We start from the raw sequence: 7,500 nt of genomic DNA on the forward strand, positions 1-7,500 counted from the left end.
TTTTACTGGGGTTGAGCTTCAAGTGGTGGCCTGTCATCCATGACGCAATGTCAGTCAAGCATGCCGAGATACATCTGGAGACCTGCATGTCAGAGGGTGGAAAAGAAAGAAATGATTGAGTGTCATCAGCATAGCAGTGGTAGGAGAAACCATGAGAAGATATTACATCACCAAGAGAACGAGTATACAAAGAGAAGAGAAGGGGGCCCAATACTGAGCCCTGTGGAACACCAGTGGAGAGTCACACGGTTTGGATGTGGATCCTCTCCATGTCACATGATAGGACCGTCCCTCCAGATAGGACTGATACCATCTCCAAGCAGAGCCAGTCACACCAAGCCTGGAGAGAACAGAGAGAATAATGTCCTGGTTCACTGTGTCAAAGGCTGCTGAAAGGTCTAGAAGAATCAAAGCAGATGACTGTTTGGCAGCTTTAGTGGCATTAAGTGTCTCCGTCACTGCTATGAGGGCCGTTTCTGTAGAATGTGTTGGTTTGTAGCCAGACTGATTGGGATCATGCAGCTGGTTATGGGTAAGAAAAAGAGACAATTGATTATAAACTGTTCGTTCAAGAGCATTTGAGAGAAAAGAGAGATGTTGCAGATGTTACTTCCAGTGAGAACTTGGAAAGGAGAGACTTGCATGAACTGAAGTCTGAATCTATGTGAGATTTCCTCCACCGCCTCTCTGCAGTCCTTAGTTCTCTCCTGTAGCAGCGAAGTGTTTGTTAGCCAGGGGGCAGGTGGGGAGGACTCAGCAGGTCTAGAGGAGAGAGGGCACAGAATATTCACTGATGAGGAGAGTGTAGAAAGTATTTGTAACTGTATCCAAAGAGAGAGAAGACAGAGAGTCAGGGTGAGGAAGGATGGACAAAACAGTAGAAGTAAGAGAAGAGGGAGTTATGGAATGCAGATTGCGACAGAGGAAGGAGGAACATGTTGGAGAGGATTGGATGGAAAGAGAAGGAAGGGAGAGAGAGAAGGAGAGACAGTGATGGTCTGAGAGGTGGAGGGGGGTGACTGATGTCCGATGTTGTGGTGGTCCGGGTGAAGATCAGGTCCAGAACATTGCCCGCTTTGTGAGTCGGAGAAGAGCGGTTGCGGGTGAGGTCAAATGCTGTCAACAGTGGAAGGATGCAGGAGGAATGCAGCTTGTCTGATGGAAGGTTGAAGTCACCAAGGAGAATGAGTGGATTTCCTTCAATAGGGAAATGACTCAGGAGGATGTCGAGCTCATCAATGAAGTGATCTGGGTACCTGGAGGGCGGTAGATGGCAATGATAAGAAGTTTGGTGGGGAAAGACACTGTAATGGCATGAAATTCAAAAGAGGAGATGGAAAGAGTAGAGAGGAAAGTGGAGTGAAACGCCACTCTGGAGACATTAGTAAACCTGTACCACCACCCCTGCTGAGATGCTCAGAGCCTACTTTAACTAACCAGAAGATAATCCAACGAGACAAACCAAAGCACACAGTATTTATATAAAAACCCTCACTGTCATGCTAGTGCCTTACTGAGAATGTTAGGAAATGGTAGTTGCGCTGTTGCTGGTACTTTATTTGCGCTGTGAGGGCGAGTCGAACAGAGAGAGAAGCCGTGAACTGGTTGGTCCTGCAACGTGTAGCTCCATGGATGGAACGAGCCTTAAGAGAGAGACCGGGGTCCACGCCCACACAAGTTCTTCTGCTGGACACATGCATATGCTCACAAGAGCCACTGCAGTTAAAAGGAACTGAACTTAAAACATGCACATAAGAAGCAATAAGACTACCTAGATATAACTTTTATTTATTATATTACTTTTTTAAGGCCTGAATTGTATTTGTACAGTTTGCTGTTGTTGCAGTAATACATTTACTGAGTCCACATTTGCGTCATTGTGGTTTGAATTGTTGTACCGAACCTCAGGAAGGTCCGTTCGGGTTGTGGACCACCAATCAAGATGTGATTTAGGACTGACGGATTTACGTAAACTTATCCAATTTGGCTTCTCCTAACTGCAGTTTATGGTCTCTGCATGGCATTAATAGGAAAGTAATGAATAATACTAATCACATGACCCCACCAGGTCTGCACTGCATTGACAGTTAACCCTGAACACAAGACCACAGGGTCAGGAAACTCCAAACATTTCACTGCTGTGTTGACATGAAGTAAAAGCATTGTGCTGTGTGTTGATCGTAAAGAGTCCTTCAGCACAGAGAAAGGCATTGTATGAGTGGAACATCCTTCTGTCATCCATTCAGTTGTAATAATAAAATGTATAATAATTACGTTATGTATTTCAAGAAAAAGTGTGACTGGAGTGTTGCAGCAATGCGATAATACACAGAGTAACTAAAAAACCTCACCCATTAACCAGCTACGCTCAGTGGGCGTCGTGCTCTGGACGGTACACATGTGGGTCGTCCATTTTATGCTGCTCCAGCAGACACTGTCCCGATGACCTGCTGGCGTCTAGAGTACTGACTGCTGTGTTCTTCAGTACTGAGTCAGTACTGACGTGGCAGGCACCCCCTCATCCCTCGTTCAGCCCACCCGCACTGTCTTGATGGAGCTAATTGTCTGGTCTTGGCCACTGGATCCTAGCAGCATGCATTGTGTGAGTTCAAGCCTCAGGACTCGTTAAGAGTGCCGCCTTTTATGTAAATGCATAAAAATCCCTCTCAGTCTTGTGCAGTGAACCTCTTTGTGCCTTTAGGGCTTTATAAGGTACAGCCTGTTCACTGACAAAATTGTATTATATCAGTTTTATTCATTTTATCAATTCATTTCTCAATTGTATAAAGTGCCCATTAGCACTAGAAAGAAGTCCGTCTGTGTAAGAAGAGTTACTTGTGACACGGGCATTGTTGTGGCAGATAGAAATGTATCATTTCCTGCAGTGATCTGGGCCTGAAGACGAAGGCTTGAAAATGAAGAACACCACATGCTGCTTTCAGGTGCTCTCTCCACCTGGTGGCTCCGCCCACTTGTGCTGTGTGCTGCTCTCTAATGTTCTCTCCAGATGGTGGCTCCACCCACTCTTGCTGTGCTCGGGTGTTTTCTCCAGCTGGTGACTCCACCCATATAATCATTTAAACTGAACTATATCAGTATAAATTTTATTTGAATTTTTGATATTTTTAAAACCAGCTTGGACTGAAATATTACCTAATGACATGAATAACGCTTTATAAAATTGAGTGTTTTATTAAAATTAAGACAAGATATTTTGTAACTAATAAAATCCCCCACGAAGACATTTCTTAGTAGATGTGTTCTACACAGCTGGGCTGTGTCGTGATTGAAACAGTCCTCTGAACTATACTGGCCATGTAACATATGGTTTGAACCAACATCATAATAGTAATAGTAATAGTAGTAATAGAATATCAGTCACACTGCCAGTTTGTGTACCTTCTTCTGGACTGCTACAGTCTGAGCACCCCACCTGTTATGACACACTCCAGGAGCAAAACACACTGATATATCATCTGGACGAGAGGCTCCGTGAACAAAACTCCAGAATCTACACACGACAACCTTTACCTCACCCTGAACGAGGCGCGATCCCACCGTCAACGTGTGTAATCCCAACCCGCGCATGGCAATGCTGTGCTGAACTGTGAATCAACGGGGCTGTATTACAGTGAGTTGGCTTCACCACGCCTGGGCCAGAGCTCTGCAGGCATTGGTCAGAAGCTGGCAGCCAATCAAAGCAGAGTGAGGCGAGAATTATGCTCTTATCAAACTATTACAGACAGACAGCTGTCGCCCTGCCATCCATGAGCATGTGCACGTGTCTGCGTGTCTGGCCAATGTGTTTACACAATACTGTGATTTCTGTGCTAAGCTAGTGTCTGCATCGGCGATAATAGGGTGATTATCAGCCCAAGCCATGACGGGCAACGGCTGTGTGCACTCGCACTACACACACAAAGTTTGAACGTCGGAACTGTGGACACCAAACAGACCAGAACAACAACAGCCTTTTGTAATTACTTGTGTTTGACACGTAGGATGCACAAGACGACGTGGAAGCAAATATTTTAGAAAGACTCACTAAAAGAAAAAAACGTGAAAAGCTGTAATTACATTTGTGGCAGTCTTCAGACTTATTCTCCAGCTCTGAATACTGACAGCAGACTCAGACCAGGTGGTCAGATATTGAAAAATAGGATTTGATTTCGATCCAGGTGGTTTTCACGCATGATGTGAATTTTAAACTGTTGCAATAATGGACCCTGCAGTCACATAGGCATCTCCCATTAGTGGAGAGAGAGAGAGAGAGAGAGAGAGAGAGAGAGAGAGAGAGAGAGAGAGAGAGAGAGAGAGAGAAGGAGAGAGAGTGAGAAAGAGAGAGAGAGAGAGAGAGAAAGAGAGAGAGAGAGAGAGAGAGAGAGAGAGGTGATGTAGTGTGTGTGGTGAGTGTGTGAGTAGAAGGGTGATGTAGTCTGCGTTCCTACACACACTTTCCTGCTAATAATATATTGCTGTGATTGTCTTTGACATTCTGCCACAGACGTGTTGTGTTGGTATTAAAGATCAGGAAATAGTGGAAATCGCAAAGATCAGGACAGGACAGGAAGCTGCTTCCTTTAGTCAGATGTGCAGGCGAACTTGAGCTGACATCATTAGTGTGTGGCCAACATGTGTGTGCCCAGGGGTATGTGCAGTGAGGGAGTCCTCTCCTGTGGAACGGCACTCTTCACAACGAGCATGACGATACAAAACCCCTCCAGCTGGATAAATGTTTCACCAATTTATGGCAAAGAAATTACTGCATTAAATCATTCCACAAGAACGCGTACGTAATATGTATTGTAATGTGTACTTTAATATCCAATACATGAATAGACTGTGGGTCTGCAACAGAGACATTGCCTTTTGGAGTAGTCTGTGTGTGTGTGTGTGTGTGTGTGTGTGTGTGTGTGTGTGTGTGTGTGTGTGTGTGTATGTGCTTGGGAAACAGTGGGTTGTTGATACATAAGCCACCAGTTCTGCTAAGGCAAGTAATTATCGTATATAACAGCAGCAGTCAGTACTACATATGCTACCACTGCCATTAAGGTTTTCATTAGTGCTCTTATTATCAATCACTAATATCTTTATCTTCTTTATCAAGGTCAGATAGTTTTTCATTTGTTTATTCTGGAATACATTAGGATTTGCTACAAAATGTTATGTTGCATGAAATTCTCTGTTATTATAACATTTATAGTTCTGGTTGTATAATTTGACACGTTCATTTTATAATACTAGTTGTACACGTACACACATAACACAGACACACACACACACACACAAACACAAACACACACATCTGGCCACATGTATAAGCTGAGTTCTACATTAATGTGCCAAGTTATCAAAAGATATTAAAACTGTTACAATATGGTTATTTTGTTGCATGGCAACCACAACCTGTGCTGCCAGTCAAAAGTTTGGACACACCTCTTTTATTGCATTGAGTTTATTACATAAAAACAATGATGTCACATGCCGATCGGCAGCCAATCAGGATGCCACTCACACGAGCACCAGTCATGTATCCCAATTGCTTCCCTGTTCCCAGATACCCAGTAATTGGTCACTGTCTTTCGCTGGCCTTTGTTTTACGGTTGCCCATCCACTGCAAGCGCTCGGGACAAACCCTCATCCCCGTCATCTCGTGTCTCTGCTTGCTTGACACTCCCATCGCACTCCCGTGTCGTCGCAGCATCACCGACAAGATAACACCCCTGTTTACGCTGTGTCTTACGTGTTCGGCTCTTGGACATAGACACACTTTACTTTCAGAATAACACCACCTGTGATATTTTTCCACCAGTCCTGAAGAAATTCTCACATATGTATGGTGAACACATATTTGCTGTTGGAAAATATTATGATTATTATTATTATTATTATTATTGCTGTTGTTGTTGTTGTTGTTGCTGTTTTATGGGAGTGTTTAGCCAATCCAGACCTGTGTTGCAGTGATGTTTCTGTGGTTAGGGTTTTTTTACTCTACGTTTGCGTCATACCAGGGAAGATCTGTGAAGCATTGTAGACTCGCTGTCGTGTATCCTCTCTAGTGGCCGGTCTCTTTAATCTACTGACCCAGCTCTGCCACTTCTTACTAAACGGACTGTTTCTTACTCTGCAGATCTGGATTTTAATCCCTCAGCCTGACTCAAGCTCTTCTCCTACGAAATCCATGGCAGTGGTCCAGGGTCTAAAAATATCCCTGCCCACCATCCGGGACTCAGAACTGCCCCAAAGCGTGTCCAGCCAGTGGACTCTGTGTCCCGGCTGTCGCCTCACTTATTATGGTTAGGAGACAGCACCAGACTAGAAGTCTGCCGGATACACCGATACCAGCAAATAACGGAATAATGCGTTTACATCTCTCCGGGAATACACACGGTGTCCTAATCTGTTTCAGCAAAAGTGCCTCTTTTGATGTTAGCTGGCATGCACAGGGGCTTTGTGGTGCACAGGGGGTTTCGTTCTCGTAGGAGAAGCTTTGCTTTATCTTAACAGTTAGATCGCAGTTAGCTCTCTTAACAAGTAGAGCTCGGAGAGATCAAAGACATTTCTTACACCCAGCCCATGTTTGCGGGCTCAGAGCTGGTTTCCAAAGTAATGCTGGTCAGTGTCTCTGTCCAGAAACACCACCAGTAAGTGATTCATGGCCACAGGTCAATGCCAGCTCAGAGTCCAGCTCAGAGTCCAGCTCCGTCTCCAGCGGCTTTGGCTCATGTACACGTTTCTTCGCTTCTTCGGCAGGCCTTCCATCTTTTTGTCTTGGCCTGGAGAGACGTCATTATCTCCAAATGTTTGTAAGCTATTGTTGAAAGAACAAGAGAGACACACACTTAAAGTTGGGAATGAGGGGGAAAGTTCTTTGATGAAACATGAAACTGGGCAGATGGTGATGCACAGGAGGGAGGGAGAGAGAGGAAGAGGGGGAGAGAGAGGGAGAGGGGGAGAGAGAGGGAGAGAGCGAGAGAGGGGGATAGAGAAGGTGTTGACAGAGAAAAAAAGGTGGTATTTGATTCAGCACTCATCTCCTTTGAGAGGACGCCTGTGCAAAGCCGTGCATGACAATAAGCAATCTGATGACATTCCCAGTTTCACAGAAGATGATGATAGCGGAGTCACGGAGGCCTTATCCAGCTTCTCTGCTCCATGTGTCACGAGCAGACTGACTGGCACTCCTGAGTCCATCATGATTCACTTCCTGAGTGTGAACTTTGACGCACTATGATACATTTATAACCTCTTTACGTCAACACCCCCCCCCCCCCCCCCCCCCCGGAGGCACCGACTGTATTTAAGTATTCCAGATCACCTCGACGTCAGCACATTCACTAATGACGTGATTTGGTCCCCTGAATGATGCGTGATCTGTGCATCACATCTGCTTGGGCATGTGTGACTCAGAGGAGGTTGGAGATCAGCGCCGATCATCCCCACAGACAGGAGTCCCGCGGACAGCTGGGCTGGCGTCAGCGCGGGAACACAAACTCCCTC

At 45.3% G+C, this 7,500-nt stretch overlaps 1 protein-coding gene and 1 long non-coding RNA gene across 5 annotated transcripts in view; one reads left to right on the forward strand and one right to left on the reverse strand.

Moving 5' to 3' along the window:
- LOC145651771 (uncharacterized) overlaps positions 1–7,247 on the reverse strand; it is an 8,741-nt gene extending 1,494 nt beyond the window's left edge. The window contains exons 1-2 of the long non-coding RNA XR_014117737.1: positions 3,537–7,247; positions 1–1,256 (exon numbers count right to left, since the gene is read on the reverse strand). The exon at positions 1–1,256 is cut by the window's left edge and continues 21 nt beyond it. This is a non-coding gene — a long non-coding RNA (uncharacterized LOC145651771). The remainder of the gene's footprint in view (positions 1,257–3,536) is intronic.
- lingo2 (leucine rich repeat and Ig domain containing 2) overlaps positions 1–7,500 on the forward strand; it is a 209,197-nt gene that overhangs the window by 10,366 nt on the left and 191,331 nt on the right. The gene's annotated exons all lie outside the window — the stretch shown is intronic.

This window comes from Electrophorus electricus, chromosome 16 (genome assembly GCF_041902795.1).
Source record: "Electrophorus electricus isolate QZ-2024a chromosome 16, ASM4190279v1, whole genome shotgun sequence".
Lineage (NCBI taxonomy): Eukaryota > Metazoa > Chordata > Actinopteri > Gymnotiformes > Gymnotidae > Electrophorus > Electrophorus electricus.